Source organism: Saimiri boliviensis, chromosome 12 (assembly GCF_048565385.1).
Source record: "Saimiri boliviensis isolate mSaiBol1 chromosome 12, mSaiBol1.pri, whole genome shotgun sequence".
Classification (NCBI taxonomy): Eukaryota; Metazoa; Chordata; class Mammalia; order Primates; family Cebidae; genus Saimiri; species Saimiri boliviensis.
The window spans coordinates 23,799,524-23,818,002 of record NC_133460.1 but is presented as its reverse complement, the minus strand read 5'-3'; the positions used below and the strand labels follow the sequence as shown (position 1 = coordinate 23,818,002).

Sequence of the window (18,479 nt, the reverse complement as noted above, 5' to 3'; positions counted from 1 at the left end):
AGACATTCTCCCCGCCTGCCACTTCCTGGCGGCCCCTGGAGGAAGTCTCAATGCCTGTCAGGCCCTCTCAGGTCATGAGGAAGTTCTCTGATCCCTTCTCCTACTAACACAGCCCCCTTCCGGGCATGAAGTGCCTGTCAGCTCCCACAGCCACCACTGAGAACGTCCCTGGCTGAGGCCTGTCCTGAGAGCGCCCCACGGGTTCTTCCACTCCCTCCCCTCCTCTGCTTGCTAGGTCTTCACTCCTCTGTGTTTGGGGAGGAAGGGAGGAAGAGTGAGGGCCACCGAGGTCTCCCTTGATGGGTCCTGCTGTCTGCGATGCTTCTGTCTGTGGTCTTGTGTGGTGATTTGTGAGCACCCCACAGGGCCCTGACTACGGGGACCCTCTCTCTGGCCCTGGACCACTTCAGGCTTTGGCAGCCACCGCTTGCCGGTGTTTTCTGAATCTTCGTAATCTCTGTTTGCCTTTTTAACTCACTGCTTCTGTGAGGGGAGTCTGGCATCTCTCTGGGATATGAGAGGGCAATATCTTGTTCCACATTTCAGGCCCTTCGCTGGCGCACACGCCTCTGGGACTCAGGCTCAGATCCCCACCCCTCTCTCCAGACCAGCCCCAGCTGCAGAAATGACTACAGTTTGAATGTGTCTGCTTCAGAATGCAGGTGCTGCCAATGTGCTAGTATTAGAAAGTGAGCTCCTTCCGAGGTGACTAGGGGGCTGTAATGCCCATTTTACAGATGCGGAAACTGGGGCTCACATTGGTGCCCACCCACAAAACCGGTTAGTGATAGAGACAGGGCTTGAACTGAGATGTTTGACTCTGTGGAACAGGGGTTGGCAAACTCTGGCCTGAGATCCCACGTGTTTACTGCTTGATGTGTAAATTAAGTTTTTCTGGGACATGCTTATTCCTTTGTGCATTGCCTGCACCAGCAGCATTGAGTAGTTGCACGCCTACCACCTTAGCAAATGTATCTATAGGTTGTGTGTCCCCTAAAGGCAGGTGGCATGGATAAAAAGCTTTGTATAAAAATAGAAAGAATAACATCTAAAGTGGGAGCTCTAAGTGCAAAATTGTTCTGTTACCAAAACATCAAAAAAATATTTCGTAAATAGATGAAATTTTAATTTTTTTCAGTTCTGGTTCATAGAACTTAACAAAAATGACGTATACAAAAAGGATATTAAGAAATCCATTCAGTAAGATCATGGCAGTTTAGTAGATGCAGCAAATACACAGGCAGTTGTGTTGAACTCTGCGGCTTCAGAGCAAGCAGAAATCAATGAACCAATCGGTATTAATGAGGAAAACAGAAGCCTACAATGTTTAATTTAAAACAATTCTGTATTTAATCATTCAAGTTAACTCAACCGTACAAACTGGTATTTAAGAAATCTTCCCAATTAGCCTATTTTTCATTTTTCCATGTATTTCCAGGAGAGATCACCATAAATAAGTTAGAGTGCATATATTTAAGTCAAAATGATTGGTGCCTTCAAGAGTAAGGCACCTGAATCATGCAAGGAGCTTTACTCAGAAAGACCTTCATCTCTACCTTCAGAATGTTCTTCACTGCACTGGAATGAGGATGATGATGATGATGACGACTGTCAAGGCTCAAGCTCAGACCCTTCCCTGCCATGTGACATAAATCAGTGCCCAAAGGGACAGGAAGCAGAGGAGTCCATGAGGGTGGCCGTCTCCAGAACAGATGCTCCCCATTCAGCCACACTTGGCCTGGATGTGCATACCAGATGTGAGGCTATTGATACAAATCTGGGTTAAGGAACCCTGCTTCTCCAGCGCTCCACATGAGGACTAGCAGGGTGCTACCCTCAGGTCAGAAAGTGGCTTGCAATGGGGGCCATTTCCACCAACACATCTGACACTGTGGATCTGCCCCAGTGCCCAGGAAGCTGGGGAGAAGAGGGCAGGCTTTGGTGGGTCAAGACTTGACCTGAGGGTCAAGCCCAGGACATAGGCTTTGAGGCAAGTTAGTTTAGCTCTGAGCTTCAGTGTTTCTCTCTGAAAGTGGTGTTAGCAGTGTCTTCGTCTAAGACTTCCTATGAGAATTCAGTACTACATAAAAAGTGGCTCAAAGGATATAATTAATAATTGCTCATTATTTTTATTACCTCTAAGCTACTTCATTACATTGATGGTCTTTCTGTAATGAACAGCATTTTATATTAAAATATAAGCTTAGGCTGGGCACAGTGGCTCACGCCTGTAATCCCAGCACTTTGGGAGGCAGAGGCGGGAGGATCATGAGGTCAAGAGATTGAGACCATCCTGGCCAACATGGTGAAACCCTGTCTCTACTAAAATATACAAAAATCAGCTGGGCATGGTGGCATGCACCTGTAGTCCCAGCTACTCAGGAAGCTGAGGCAGGAGAATTGCTTGAACCCAGGAGGCGGGGGTTGCAGTGAGCCGAGATCATGCCACTGCACTCCAGCCTGGCACCTGGTGACAGAGCAAGACTCTGTCTCAAATAAATAAATAAATAAAATAAAAAGTATATATATATATATAAGCTTATCTATTCATGTAGCAGATATTCACTAGGCAACGATTATGGATCAAACTCTAGACTAGTTCTGGGTTACTGAAAAGTGGATAAGACTAGGTCCTATCTTCAAAGAGCTAGCAAGATAGGAGAGAAAATAGATGCGAGCAATTGCCTAAAATAATAATCAGAACAACAACAGTGATAACTTGAGAACCCCAGTATGTGCCAGTTCCATTGGTGTGTGGGCTATGGATTGCCAGGGTTGTCCCACAGAATACAGTTAGGGAATCATATTTATTTACTTTTTTTTTTTTTTTTTTTGACAGAGTCTCACTCTGTTGCTGGAGTGCAGTGGTACAGTCCTGGCTCACTGCAACCTCTGCCTCCCAGGTTCAAGCAATTCTCATGCCTCAGCCTCCCAAGTAGCTGGGACAGATCCTACCCCCTCTCCCCAAACCAACCCCAGCTGCAGAAATGACTACAGTTTGAATGTGTCTGCTTCAGAATGCAGGTGCTGCCACCACACCTGGCTAATTTTTGTATTTTTAGTAGAGACTGAGTTTCAACATGTTGGCCAGGATGCTCTTGATCTCTTGACCTCATGATCCACCCATCTCGGTCTCCCAAAGTGCTGGGATTACCGGCTGGAGCCACCACGCCCGGCCTATGGAATCATATTTAAACCTCATGATGTTTGCCAGGTGTCTTAGCATCTCAGGCTGCCATAACAAAATACCACAGACTGGGTGGCTTCAACAAGGGTGATTTGTTTTCTCATGATTCTGGAGGCTGAAAGTCTAAAATCAAGGTTCCAGCAGGGTTGGTTCTGGTAAGATCCCTCTCCTCAGCTTGTGGACAGCTACCTATGTGCTATGTATTCACATGCCAGAGAGATCGAGCAAGCTCTCTGGTGTCTCTTCATGTAAGGACACTAACCCATCATGAGGACCCACCCTCAAGTCTTCACCTAAACCTAATCACTCTCCCAAAGGCCCCATCTCCAAATACTGTCACACTGGGGTAAGAACTTCACATAGGAATTGGGGGAACACAATTCCATCCACAGCAAGGAGGAAAGCATTACTGTTACGACTTTCTGCATGAAGACACTGAGATTCTGACAGGCCAAATTGCCCAGGGCCTGATATGACGTGCCCAGAGTCACCAGCAGACATGGGACAGAATTGGAACTCAAATCCAGGATTTGTTTCTATAGAGAAATAGCCAAGAAACCCTTAGAATCCCAAGACAAAGGAATTAATTTTCAAGGAGGCAAAAGCACTGTGGCCTTTTGAGGCAGAGCGTCTCATCCTCACCTTGAAAGAGATACGAGAGGTTTGCCAGGTGGAGAGGAAGGAGAAGGAAGACCTGGAGCATCAAGCAAGCAGCTTGAAGGCACCACCGCTGGGGAAGCAATGAGGGGTGGGAGGGTGAGCACAGAGAGAGAGATGAGGTCAAGGCAGGAAAGGCAGGCAAAGGCGAGGGTCAGACCCTGGCCTGCAGCCTTGGGTAGCTGGGAGTCAGCCAAGTATGCTAAGTGGGGCTGCGGTGATTAAATTCACACCCAGTAAAGTTACTGTTCCAGCAGAGGGAGAAGCGGGAGGAGCTAGGAAAGAGGAGAGGCCAGCCAGGAAGATGTAACAATAGCCCTATGGTAATAATGCACCTCTGAGTTCTGGAACGGCCAAAAGAGGAGAATGACAGGTAGGTGCAGTGAAACCCAAGGAAGTAGCGGATCCTCGGGAAACACAGGGCAGGCTCATGGTGGTAAAGTGCGCCAGGAGATTCGGACCTTAGAGAAGAAACACCCAGGGCAGAGGGTGCTGGCTCAGGGGCTAGAGGACAGTGCCATGGACTGGTTGCCCACCAGCCTCCCACCCACAAGCATCCATATATTGAAACCTAACCCCCGCCGGGCGCGGTGGCTCAAGCCTGTAATCCCAGCACTTTGGGAGGCCGAGGCGGGTGGATCACGAGGTCGAGAGATCGAGACCATCCTGGTCAACATGGTGAAACCCCGTCTCTACCAAAAATACAAAAAATTAGCTGGGCATGGTGGCGCGTGCCTGTAATCCCAGCTACTCAGGAGGCTGAGGCAGGAGAATTGCCTGAACCCAGGAGGCGGAGGTTGCGGTGAGCCGAGATCGCGCCATTGCACTCCAGCCTGGGTAACAAGAGTGAAACTCCGTCTCAAAAAAAAAAAAAAAAAAAAAGAAACCTAACCCCCGTGTGATGGTATTTGCAGATGGGATCTATGGGAAGTAATCGGGTTTAGATGAGGTCTTGACAGTGGCACCCCATGATGAGATTAGTGCCCTGAGAGATCCCAGAGAGCTCTCACATGCTTTTCCTCCCATGTGAGGCCACAGGAGATGGTGCTGTCTATGAACCCAGAAGAAGGTTCTTACCAGACAGAAAATTGCTGGTGCATTAATCTGAGATTTCCCAGCCCCCAGAACTGTGAGAAATACATCCTGTTGTTTATAAGCCACCCAGGCTGATACTCTTTTATAGCAGCCTGAACGGACTGAGACACCAGGAGAGCACAGAGTTCACAAAGGGCCTGCTATGGTTTGAATGTTTGTATCGCTCCAAAATTCATCTTTGAAATTTAATCCCCAGTGCAGTAGCATTAAGAGATGTGGCCTTTGGGAGGTGATTGAGTCATGAGGGCTCTACCCTCATTAATGAGATTAGCACTATTAAATAAAATTTGGGCCGGGCGCGGTGGCTCAAGCTTGTAATCCCAGCACTTTGGGAGGCCGAGGCGGGTGGATCACGAGGTCAAGAGATCGAGACCACCCTGGTCAACATGGTGAAACCCCGTCTCTACTAAAAATACAAAAAAATTAGCTGGGCATGGTGGCACATGCCTGTAATCCCAGCTACTCAGAAGGCTGAGGCAGGAGAATTGCCTGAACCCAGGAGGCGGAGGTTGTGGTGAGCCGAGATCGTGCCATTGCACTCCAGCCTGGGTAACAAGAGCGAAACTCCGTCTCAAAAAAATAAATAAATAAAATAAAATTTGTAGGAGGCCATTGCTTTGAACTAAGCTTCTGTACTGGGCCCAACAGACCAAGTCAATATGAAATCATTCATGCTAAATAAAACTAATTAACTTAGAAATATACTCTTGTGAATGGCTGAGCTTCAGTCAGTTTCTGGCAGCTGAGCTTCAGTTAATCACAGAAGGCTGGCTGATTCAAATGATGTAAACTGTTGGGCCATAATTAATTAACCAATTAAGCTGCAACCAATTAAGTTGTCTCTGTACCTCACTTCCATGTTCCATCTAGGAATGTTGTCTGATCATGTTGCTGCCTGGAGTCTTGTGAGCCTGTTTCACTTTTGGGGGCTGCCTAATTTTCAAATCTTTCTTGTTTCATTTTGCTTTGTTTTGTTTTTCATTGCTCTAATAAACTCTGTTAAATTTAATTAGTATGAGTTTTTTTCTTTTAACACCGCTTACCCTAACTAAAGGGCTTGAGATTGAAGAGAGCAGTGCCTTGCCTTTCCGCCTTCCTCCACATGAAGATGCAGCAATAGGGCACCATTTTGGAAGTAGAGAGCAGCCCTAGGCAGACACCAATGCCAGCAACTTGCTCTTGGACTTCCCAGTCTCTAGAACTATAAAAAATAAACTTTTGTTCTTTATAAATTACCCAGTCAAAGACATTTTATTATAGCAGTACAACAAAAGACAAGGTCACACCTCCCAAAAATAATAACTGCAATTCTTTGATCCATTGAACTGCATAGCTGTGCCTCTGGGCCTGCCCCTGATGGGTCTCCCAAGCCCACATGGCTTGCAGACTACATGGCCCTTGAGCTCTTTAAAACTGAGACCCTTGGTTGGCTGATCCTGGCTACTCAGGTTCTTCAAACTACTTCTCTTCAACAAATCACCTGGATCTCAGAGACAAGGGAGGCACAGAAAGTGCAGCTTCCCAGTGTGAAAGGAGGCTGAAAAGGGAGCCAACTCCTCATCCGGTTGTCGGAGACACTGTTGAGTGTTTGGGGCTGGCTTATTTTAGGGAGGAGACCAGTAGACAGGTGGTATTTGGATTAAAGGGGCAGGATTAGAGAAGACACTGCAATATCTCAGTCTGAAATCAAGCCAGCCAAAACCACAGCATCTCAGTGTTCTGGCTGCCATCAACAGAAAGCTCCCAGTTCCCAGGTGGGGACCCCGTGCACAACAGGTGAAGCCGGTCTACTCTCTGAAGTAGCCTCAATTCATGTTGTATAGCACTGTTTTTAAACTTTTTTATTATTAGTGTAAAGTGTCTTTATGTCGAAAACTGGAAAATACACAAAACATGAAGAAAATTCACCAAAAGAGACATGAGTAATCCTGCCACCTAGAGGATGGTATCTAAACATGATGCACTGGACCTCAGAACCTGGGTTTGATGTCCAGCCCCACATTGCCCAGGCAAGTGGCCGTTCTGAGTTCTACTGTGTCCAGGCCCCTCTCTGCAGAGTGGGAAACTGGTGGGGCCCCACCTCTCAGCCACAGAGTGAGGGGACTCACAGAGATGAAACAGCACACCTTTATAAACACCCTACACTGAGGGGAAGAAATGGAATCCAAGTAGAGGTTTGTCACAAAGCCCTGTGTAGAGCAGAGGATATCTGGAAAATCTTCTGCTACCGGTTTAAGGAAGACAATAGAGACTGGGGGGGTCTGTGACCGTTTCTGTGAACTATGCAGCTTTATCAAAGGCTCCTCTATCTGTGCCCCCCCTCCCCCGAGAGAGGTAGACACCAATCCCTTTGGCTTTCCACAGAATGGGGAAGGGAACAGCGCTGATGCAGCCCCCTCAGTCCAGTGATGCGAGCACTGAATGAGAGCGGTCCTCCAGGGCACGAGCCTTCATCTCTGCACATCTGCTCAGATGGTAGCTCCCCAAGGAGCCCAGTACAGGCCTGGAGGACCCCAGAAAGTCAGGCGGGGCCCAGAACACCTCTTCCTCTCAGCCACACCCCTCAGCCTTGGGAGTTTCTAGGCTGGAGGACTGAAACTTTTGTCCACCTGACTGAGATACCTCTCAGCTTCCCTCAGGTCATTTTGAGGAGTCCCATTCATTAAAGATGCTTCATGTCATCATTTAGGGGAAAGAATCAATCTTGCTTCTTAAAGAGGACTCAGCAGTGCCCACCTGGTACTTCAGAAAGCCATGGCGCTAGTAGTGCTGTAGCAATGGCCTGGGGCATCTCTCTCCTCCGAGGTAATCCAGATCCACTGGAGCTTTTTAACGGAGCAAGTTCTGGCTCTTCGTGGCTCGCCATGGGCTTAGTTCCTTAAAATTAAAATTACAGAGTCGCCACTGAGTCAGATTAGAATGGAGCCCATGCCATGTATTGAAGGAAACAGTTTCATGCTTTTTCTCCATTATCTACTTATTAAAAACAATCTACTAACCTTGCTGGTGACTTTGTCTTAAAGCACACCACTCCCGTCAAGGAGAGACGTGTGTTCTGCTCATTTTATCCCCTGTTGGCAGCCCTGGTAAGAGAGTCACTGATTATTCCTCAGCCAGAGCCACAGAGGGTTTTCTGAAGTGTCTCGTCCGCCCAGCTGGGGTTCTCCTGCACTGTGCTTATAAAATGAATTTCTAGAATCTGATTTTAGAATCTTCTATTTACTCCTGCAAGCTTCACCTTGTTGATCTCAGCTCAATTTACCATTTTTTCACGTTTATTTCCACGTATGATTTTGTTTTCTATTTCATATGTGCTTTCATGTTAGTTACTGGAATGTTAGGTAAATATGTCTTGCATGTCATTCAACCCATTGATTAAAATGTTGAAGAAGATAGTTCAATGACAGAGTTCTGTGATCATCCACTAGAGACCACCCCAGCTTGACAAACAGCCCAGGTTTAACTTTCTTAGACAACTGTGCTCTAATCAGCTAGAGCTAAACTAAAAATCTAGTAGGCCAGGAATAATTTGAAAAAGCCTCAGAAGGCCGGGCCTGCAATCTCCCACCTCCATGCCAGCATTTCCATTCCCAGCACTGGAGGCCCTGGGTTCCCATCCTTAAATTTCAGATCCACCATTCTAGGCCAGTGCTCATCCTGCTGATCCAGAGCCAGCTCAGAATCAGCTGACCAGTCCCCACCAGACACAGCTCTTCAAAGCAGGCATTTTTGTTGCTTTTAATCTTGTTGCTTTTACTTTTGCTATAAAGAGGCACATAATGTCTTGCCCGTTACCTGGCAGCCTCTTGGGAAAATCATTTTGTGTGTGTGTGTGGGTATGAAGTGTGTGAAGACAGAAGTCCTGAATTCCCCCACTAACAAGGGCTCCTCCCATCCTTCTTTTCATAGCTAATTTAGTTAAGTGTTTAAACAATGTAAATCTGGCAGCCCTCCTTCATTAAAGTTGTGAGATTGAGGGCAGCTGCTTCTGAGCTACGGGCCCTCCAGGCCAGCCTCGGAGCCGAAGCGTCCATCAGCTTTCCTGAAATAGAGAGGCTCTGCTTCCTTCCCTGCCTCCCCTGGAATGACCCCAAGGGGAAGGATACTCCATTTCCTACGCCCAGGTCACTTTATTTATGACCATCCAGTGAGTCCATATTTGGAGAAAAAAATAATACCACCATGTGGAATGAAATCATGCAGCTGTAAATAACTGATGTCAGTGTTCAAATTAAAAGGAGCTCAAGATAAGATTGTGTATGTATGGAACAAGGTATAAACTTCTCAGGCGGGGTGTACGTGAACTGGACTCCATTCTCTGACAGGCAGGTTGATCTAGGACAGGGCAAGCGGGGCTCTGACAACCTCAGGGACCTTATGGCTGAGGAGCTTTTCAACATCATTCCTGGTCAGATTCTCGCGAAACTGGATGAAAATGGACAAGGAGGTCAGCTCCTTCAAAACACAAAGTCACCGCCGAGTCAGATTAGAATGAAGCCATGTCACATATTGAAGGAAACATTTTCATGCTTTTTCTCCATTATCTACTTGTTAAAAACAATCTACTAACCTCGCAAGTGGCTTTGTCTTTAAGCACGCCGCTCCTGCCAGGGAGAGACACGTGGTCTCATTTTACACCCTGTTGACACCCCTGGTAAGAGAGTCAATGATTTTTCCTCAGAGGTACACATAAATACATTCTAGAGAAATCATGTAAAAACCTAATTTGCAACACACCAGCACGTTCAATATTTAAGATCCCTTGAGTTAATCTGTACAGTGAAGAATCACCTTGTAAACAATTAATAACCCTGTGGGCCTGAAATGTTGCTTAAAATGAAAACTACCTACCTTGGTTTCAAAGCTTATTATTTCCAGAACAGTTTAGACTTCACAATGAAGATCACTCCTTCTAAAACACGACCCTTCCAGGGAGAGTCATTCTCATTCCACCATGAGGCACGTATGCCTCAAATCCAAATGGAGACAGTCAGTGAAAGTCACCCACTTTCTGTTGGAAATGGAAATTACTCCAGAGACACTAGAGTTTGGTTTCACCATTGGCTAAGGCTCAACAATGGCCAGCTGGATGATGAGCCAGTGCTTGGGAGTCAGGAGATGGTGTATTCACAACTGACCAAAGCCTGGCTTCTTTTCTTTTCTCTTGAATGCACAACAGTGGCCTCCCCTGGGCTGCCTGTCTGTGGCACACTGCAGGGGCACACGTGCATGGCAGGCTCTTGGTCAATATTTTATGGTAACAATAGCCGTCATTGTAAGGATTCCCCAACAGCACTGGGTGTTTTATAACACAACCAAAAACTGGGCACTAGTGCAAATTTTAATGGCTAGTTGGAAAATGTGTTTTTTATAATCAATTTGTAATCAATATTCTAAGTATATTTGGAAAATTACATTCTCCATTTGTGCAATACAAGTATGTGGCGTGATTTGAATCCCCTACTCACTGATTGGCTGTTGTCCAGGTGATTTGTCGCAACATAAATTTTGGTGCTTTCCTCATTTTCTTTTTTATTGCCAGAACTTTTGCTAATTACATTTGATGCTTTTTTTGTCACCATAGAAGTGTGCAAAATTGTCATACTTTCATTGTGTGTTTTTTCTTTTAACTGTTTTAGCCTTGAGTTCCACCTTGTCTCCTGTTCATATTCATACTGCTGTCTCTTTTCGTTTGGATTCATCCACTATATCATTGCCCATTGCTTTCTTTTTAATATTTTTGGGTTAACTGGGTACACTAACACAGTATTTAAATTTTACTCTTAACCAAATGTTAGTCTGTGATTCAAAATAAGAGTTCAGGCTGATTATTTTATTAACATGATTTATATGCTTAGTTTTATTTCTGCTATTTTGTTTTATGGTTCTCTTAACAGGCCTTTTATATTAAGGTTATTTTTTTAACCTGACTTTTCCCTTGTGATTTAGAAGTTATATCTACTATTTTCATTCTATTAGTAATGGCATTTAATAAGTATGCATTGGAATCTATTTTCTCTAATCTTCATTATCAAAATAGGCCCAGCATAGTGGCTCATACCTGCAATCCCAGCACTTTGGGAGGCTGAGACAGGAGGATCACTTGAGTCCAGGGGTTCAAGGCTACAAGAAGCTGTGATTGCACCACTGCTCTTTAGCTTGGGCAACAGAGCAAGACCCTGCTTCAGAAAAAAAAAAGGGGGCAATATAAATTTATCTTTCTTTGTGTGATATGAGTAATATACTCCACTTTTACTTCTTTCTTCTGGCCATTCAATTCCCAGTTTGTAGTGACATAGTAGGTAATTTAGACTAGATCACTATTACTTAATTAACATTTTTAACCATTGTCCTCTTTTGGAAGTTGTTTCTGGCATTCTCGTTGTGTTCTAATGTCATATTGACAATTACATTAATTTTGTTCCATAGTTTATGTTTGTTTTGGGGGAAGTTTTTTTTTATTAGTATTTTATGTCATGAATTCTCCATTTTTAAATTTGATATTTTGATTCCTGACTCAACTGGCTTAAAAAAATGACTCGTTAAGATGTTTCTTCTTTGCGTTTTTTTCGTGGATGTTGTCTGTCCAGACTGTCAGGTGGGGTCTCCACTTCTGAGCTCATGTACACAAGAGAACACAGCTCTTCTGCGCTGGGATCTCAATGTCCACATGGCAGCTACAGGAGCCAAAACGGGACAATTCCATTTAAATTTCAGCTAAACATGAAATAACTCTTCTGGCATAAGAACGCCCCCAAGATTGCCTGAGCATCATGCATTTTATCTGGAAATCCCATGTGGGTCACTCCATGCTTTTCCTAATCACAGTTCCACAACTGTTGATCACTGTCTTCGTGTTACAAAGAAGCAGGAACCAAGTTTTATTGCCTGAACCTCACTGAATTTGTTTTTTATTCTTAAAATTCAAACACATTATCAGGGTAAGTCTGGGCAATAAAAACCCTTCATTAATTTTGTCTACATTTTTGAAAACTCGAGTATGTGTTTAGCTCCGGAAAATTTCTGCCAAATAGTTCTTTAATAAGAACTCCACTTTCAGTGGTTCTTTTTCTGAAATGCCTAATATTTATAAATTAAATCATCTCAGTCCATGTCTTTCCTATATTTCCTCTCATTAATGTTCTCTTATCCTCTTCCTCTGACTTCCGTGATGTCAAATTTGACTTCTCTCTTATAAAATCTTTTTACTGAAAGGTCCATTTTGCTCTCCCCTTCCCGTTTCCATTTCTGAAATGAACACTTTTTAAATCTCCTTACAGCCTTCCTGACCCTGTTTGTTTTTTCTTTATGGTTCTCCACTCAAATTTCATAGAAGAAATGTTCATTTGAAGTTTATTGGAAACACAAATCAGAAGTGTTCTCAAAATGTTCCCATCTCTTGCAGAAACTATATTTTATAGGAAAATATTTTCCCTGATTCCTAAGAGTGCTTCCTCCTTTTGAACTGTGTTATCTCCTCATTCTCCTGGTGCTTTTTCTCTGTGTGCTGGTCATTACAGAGGGAGTGCAATGTTTGTCCAGAATCAGTAGTTGAGATCCCGGTCTGAGTTGTTCCGACACAAGGGAAGGGCAGGGAAGAAGAGATGGGGTTAGACTTACAGAATTCTCTGTGCTGATTCAGGAGCCGAGGAGCCGGGGAGCCTGCCGTTCTGAGAAGGCCTGCACGGAGCATCTCTGCCCTCGGTTCTTGGTCAGTTTGGAAGACATCAGGAGTTTCCCGGAAGTGTCCTTGTTCTCTGCTGAGTACCAGGGACGGTCACTCCAGTTCTTGGCCTGTTCATGGTTCACAGCCCATGACAAGTGTCAGCTGGGGTTACTGCCTTCCTGGCTTTGTGAAAGGCAGAATTTCTACCTACAAATCCTACAGCCTCCCTCTTCCCCTCCCGGCCTCTTTCCCGACGGCGCACATGCAGAGAAAAGCTACCGCGGCATTGGAGAGAGTCATCTAGACCTTCCCCGTGTCCTTCCCAACTACAGCGTTCCTCCTTTACGTGTAAGGAACTAAGCTAAGGGAACTTTCGACATTTCCATCATGCGGCTGTCACCCTGCCCTTGCCTCAGCCGATTCACATTTCCCGGGTCATACAGTAACAGAACATGTCAGCGTGGAGATTGCTTAGGATAATTTCTCAGATTTCACAGTATGAATATTTTGCTGAATTTTCTCATTTGAAAAGAGTCCACTTCTTTTTCTGGAAGAAATGATATGCAAAAAGCTGTGTGAGCCCCATTTTCATTTGGAAGCTGTTCCAAGGAATATATTGTTCAATTTAACAATGGGTCCCATTGTCAAATTTATTCTCAATACCAAGGCCAGCCGTAGATTATCAAAACTTGCAGGCTGGTCAGCGTTCTATGGACTTCTGGTGAGATGTTTTCATGATAACATTTTGTGTAGGAAGCAATCATGGCTTCATTCTATGATAGGCAAAGTGCCAGGACATGCTAGATCAAGTGGCAATCGAGTCCCTAAAGAAAGTCGTTTCTGATTTATGGTGATAGCGCCAACAATTCTGCTAAACTTTTTACACATTGAAATGACTACTGCATTATGTTTTCCATTAGCGCAGAGAACAGCTGTCCTGCCAGAGACCCAGCGTGGCAGCTGGAATGCAGAAATCCTCATACCGTTAACCCCAGAGTCTGAGAAAAAGATTTCTTATTCCCAAAATGTGAGTGCTTGTTTTCCCCCAGCACATCTGACACCTTGAGTCTGTGGTGGCTTTAGAAAGTTGGAAGCAGCCTGAACTGGGCTAGAGGCGGGGGCAGGAACAGAGGAGCCAAGCGCGCTGGGGTAGTGGGGCCTGAGCACTAGCAGGAGCTCCCCAAGGGCTGGGGGTGGTCTGCATTGGTTTTTAATTCATGGTTTCAAGACATTTCTCTAGAGCAGTCTTCTCTTCCCGCTGCTGGAGTTACCGGGAACTCTACGTGTGTGTGTGTGTGTGTGTGTGTGTGTGTGTGTGTGTGTGCATGCGCACATGTATGTTTTCTTCTGTGTTCATATATTTTGCTCCTGGAGCTTTAAGAGGAGCCTAGTATTGTCCAATAGAGTGTAATACAAAGCACACGTGTCGTTTAAAATGTTCTAGGAACCACACTAAAAAAAAAAAGTAAAAAGAAACCAGTAAAATTGTTTAATATAATTTATTTAACCTAATACGTCCAAAATATTATCAGTTCAGCATGTAACCTACACACACCTTATTAACAGGATCGGTTGTTTTCCTCTCCTCGGGCCAGGCCGTTGAGCTCGTGTGTGTCTGCCATGCGTTTCACACTCACAGCCCACCTCCTGTGGATTGGCCACACGCCTGGGTCTCAGTACTCATGTGCCGGCAGCTGGGACCCGGCAGGCTGGGCAGGAGGAGGAACAGCCTCCCCGGTTCTAACTCACTCAGTTCTGCTCCGGTGTATTTCCCTCATCCTGAAGCTCGCCCTCTCTGAGGCGCCCCTCTGCCAGCTCCTTGAATGGTGTGTGAACCATCACTCTTAGGCCTGTGCTACCAGCCCACCTCACTCTTGGTTCCTGCAGAAATTTGTGATTAAAATCGCAGGACCTGGAAAATACATGTGCGGGAGCTCCCAGACGTATCCGAATTACACTGGACTCCCAGGTCTTCCCTGACCCTTCCAATCTTTGTCTCGCCACTGTTTCTCCACACTCTCCTGTCTTCCTCTCTGCTCTCCCTTTCCAGATTAAGCAGGATGGTGGTGTGGATGCCGGGGGCATTTCTGGGTCCTCTCCTGGGAAAACAGTTTGCAGAGGGGAGTCAGGGAAGGGGAAGGGCCATACTCACTGCACTGTGAGTCCTGCGGCTGAGTCTGAAGCTGGACCACCACCTCTGCGTGGAGCAACTAAGCCAGGCTGGGGGTGCTCCCACAACGGTCCCCAGATGCCCACAGCCCAGGCAGCTGGCACGCCTGAGTAAAGCTGTCTGAGTATCAGATGGGACTGGTGGGCCTGGAAAACACAGGCCCCACCCAGGACATTCAAATTCACCTTTTAATCCAGTGCAAGCCATGCAAAACCTGTCAGAGCCCAAGAGTCATCAGCTTGTGGTTCCCAAGAGATCGACATGTCCTGGGGACTCTGGTCACAGCTGGTAGGTATCTAGAGGGACAGCTGCCTCACCTCCTGCCCAACCCTTTTAGGGATCTGCTGTCTATAAACTGCTGGATATCAGGTACGTGGTTCATCATCTTCACCTTCATTCGCATCAACAACCACATCACTGACCTGGCAACCAACCTCCCAGCCTTAGTGACCCTCAGTCCTTGCCTCTGATGGCCCTAAATTCCATCCAGAATCGGACCCCCAAGTGGAGTGAAATCCAGCATGTAACTCGGAGAGTGGCAGGTTGTCTCCTCGGACCCGGCGTCAGGTGCTGCTTTCTCCACAACACTGAGGCTGTGGGCACTCGGCAGCCCCGGAATCTGCAGGCTTAGCCCTGCCATCTGGCGAGCAGTCCCTGCTGCTGCTCATGGGGATCCTGCAGTCCGAGGCGAGCCTGATGCCCTCACAGTCTCTGCACTGTCAGAGTCTGCTGAGCTTGGCCGTCTCCCTGGTCAGAATGCAACATGTCCATCTCTGTGTTTTGACTTGCATCCAGCCCACCCTCAGGGCCTGGACCCCTACCCCGAGGTCCAGGTGGAAGGACTGATGTCCTGTACAGTGCTGCCCAGATCCCTTCTGAGGAGGTGAGACTCTGCCCCACACATCCAGCAAGGTGCTAACCAGATCAGGCGGAACAAGAATGTCATTGCCTCCTAGTCCACCTGCACGTACTGGAAACTGCTGCCATTGCCCAGATGACCGGAATAGACTTCCCCTTGGAAAGTGACCCTGGCCTGGATCCTGCTGCTTCTGCCACACCTATTTCCGGCTTCCTCTCGGCCTGCTCCAGAAGTCCCAATGCCATGTCCTGCCAAGTCACACAAGTAATGGCCACGCCGACTTTTTAAGCCATCCATTTTGTTTCATGTCTTTTCCTTCTTGGGAGGCTAAAGTGAAGAGAGTCTGAGGAATTTCATCTTGAATTTTGGCTCCAAGATTTAATAATTCTGTAATTCTTGGGCAAATTGCTTGCCATCTTTGAACCTCAGTGTTTTTTCATCATTAACATATAATCAGTCTTACTCCATAATGTTATCAGGATGATCAAAACAGATCATGTAGGTAAGAAACTTAGCACATAGCGGACATGGTGACCTGCCGGCTACTGTTCTGAGTGGACCCGCACTTTGCCCACGTTATAACCACCAGCCTCTTGGCTCTTCCTTGTTCTCAATTGCCATTAGGAGCCTTTGACCCCCTTTGATCTGGTTCACAGCCTAAATCCCATGAGTTGCTATTTTCCAATGGGCTTGTGCAGACAATTCAGCAACAGCCCTGCCCGTCCCCAGCTGCCTTGTCACAGCCTCTGCCTGTGGCTGGGACTTATCGGAATCTTTTGCACGTCCCTCACTACCTCCTGCCAAGAAGCTACGTTCGATGTTCTGGACATCTAGATTGTGGGGGCATGAGGATCGATCATCAGGAGGGCCAGAAAGCGATGAGGGAAGAATCCAGTTTCTGAGGGTCTCCAGCATGGCATAAGCCACTGTAGGAAGCAAAAGATGGTTTCTCCAAACACAAGCTGGGCAGATGCAGTAAGAGCTCACTGTCAGGATGGTCTTTCCAGCGGTACTTCTTAATGGGTCCATCATTTATTGAAACCCTGTCTGAGCTGTCTGCTCTGGCAGCGTTTGGATATTGTTCCCTCATTCAAGAGCTGAGACCTTTTAGGTAATAGATGAACATCCCAGAATAACTGACACTCGACTAGCTCTTACAACCAACCCCTGTATCACAGTTGCAATGCACAAAAGTTTATTTCTCACACAATATTTGATGTGGGCCTGGCAGCTTCCTTCACCTTGCTCTACGTGACCCAGGTCCATGACCTCCCAGGTCCGAGCAGCAGAGACAAAGGAAGCTCACGGGCTCCCACCTGCTCAGCGTAGAGGTGACCCTTCTCACAGACACCCATAGGCCCCTGGGCGGAACATCTGACCTGACGGCAAGGGAGGTTGGGAGATGCAGGAGCACAGGGAATGTGCATGAGCTGAGAGCTGCGCTCTGGTGTTCACGTGCGAGAGGGTGTGGGTGTTTACAGGCTGCGGGTGCGTGTGTTGTATGTGTGTGCTGCGCTTCTCACACTTCTAACGTGATGTGGCTGCTCCTCTACCATTTCTCTGTTCCTTTGAAGTCCTTGTGATGGTCCAACCCCCCACGTCTTGCACAAAGCAGGTGCTCTGTAATATCATTTGAGTCAACTCACTCAGCCTCCGATGAAAGTTTCTCATAAGAAGAAAAATAGAAATAGGTGTCATTTATCAACTCTCCTTAGTTTTAGGCTCAATGTGAATAAGCACATCATGTATATTAGCTCATTTCTTTCTTACAGGTGCTCTTTGAAATAGGTACTAATTTTTTATTCTCATTTCACAGGTGAAGATCTAGGTTTAGAAAGGGGATATAACTTTCCATGGTCAAAGGCAAATAAACAGGGCCTCGGGCATCTCAGCCAGCCCATCTGGACAGAGCCGTCTGCCTTAAAGCCACATCATTCTCTGAGATGAAGCAACAGCCAGACAGGATGAAGACAGAAGCGAGCTCCAGGTTTACAAGTGATAGGGTTCCTGTGGATTTCTTGTTCAGTTGAAAACCCATGAAATTTAGAAGAACATGGGGATAGTTTACAGACGTGAAATTCTGCTTTTATTGTGTATGTTTTATCCACAACACAATACACAATATTTCCATTGAGACATCAGCAAACATCCTTAGCCCTGTTTGCCATTGTACCATGGAGCTTTTTCATGCAAACTAACATTGCAGTATGATACAGAGAAAACTGTTTCTTCTTAAGATATTACAATGTGATTGGGTTTATTTAAATAAACTCCATTTTATACCAGCTTTAGAATTGTCATTAATTTTAAAAGGCAGTAATAGGCCATCAAATTTGTTCCTAATCTTTTACAAGTGTATTTTTCCTTGTTATTTTCATTTCATTATTATTCTCTCCAAAAGTCTGCAAATTAATTTGGGGGAAAATACATAGATATACCACACTAGAGTTGCAGACACATAAATGCCCATGAGGACTTACCTTTTTTATTCAGGCTAGGCCTAATGTTAGCTGCACAAAACCAGAGGCTCAGCCCTGGAAAGAAGAATGTTTCCACTTTTGCTCCCAGTCCTCCCTCACTCTTCAGGTTTTTGCGTGAATGTCCCTGTGTGCTTTCACAATCTCACATTATCCTAGTATTGGGCTTCGACATTTTTTTCTAATTTCTAAGTTTTCTTTTTAATAAATAACTCTTGTCCTGAGACTGCAGAATTTTTATCCAGGACCAAGAAAAAATAAAAATCCACACACTGACAATAAAAGTTGCTTTAGATTGCATCCCATAAGTCACGCTTGTTCGGTGTCCAGGGATACTGCTGTAGTTCTAGTGATTTCCTTCAATCACC

At 45.8% G+C, this 18,479-nt stretch overlaps 1 long non-coding RNA gene across 2 annotated transcripts; it reads left to right on the top strand.

Moving 5' to 3' along the window:
- The first annotated feature begins 4,192 nt into the window (after window positions 1-4,192).
- On the top strand, window positions 4,193-17,917 carry LOC141580706 (uncharacterized). Of its 2 annotated transcripts, none has more exons than XR_012512998.1 (3): window positions 4,193-4,266; window positions 15,732-15,898; window positions 17,451-17,917. It is a non-coding gene; the product is annotated as an uncharacterized LOC141580706 (long non-coding RNA). The 2 variants fall into 2 exon arrangements; XR_012512997.1 differs by having other exon boundaries at window positions 15,113-15,898.
- Window positions 17,918-18,479: the final 562 nt, after the last annotated feature.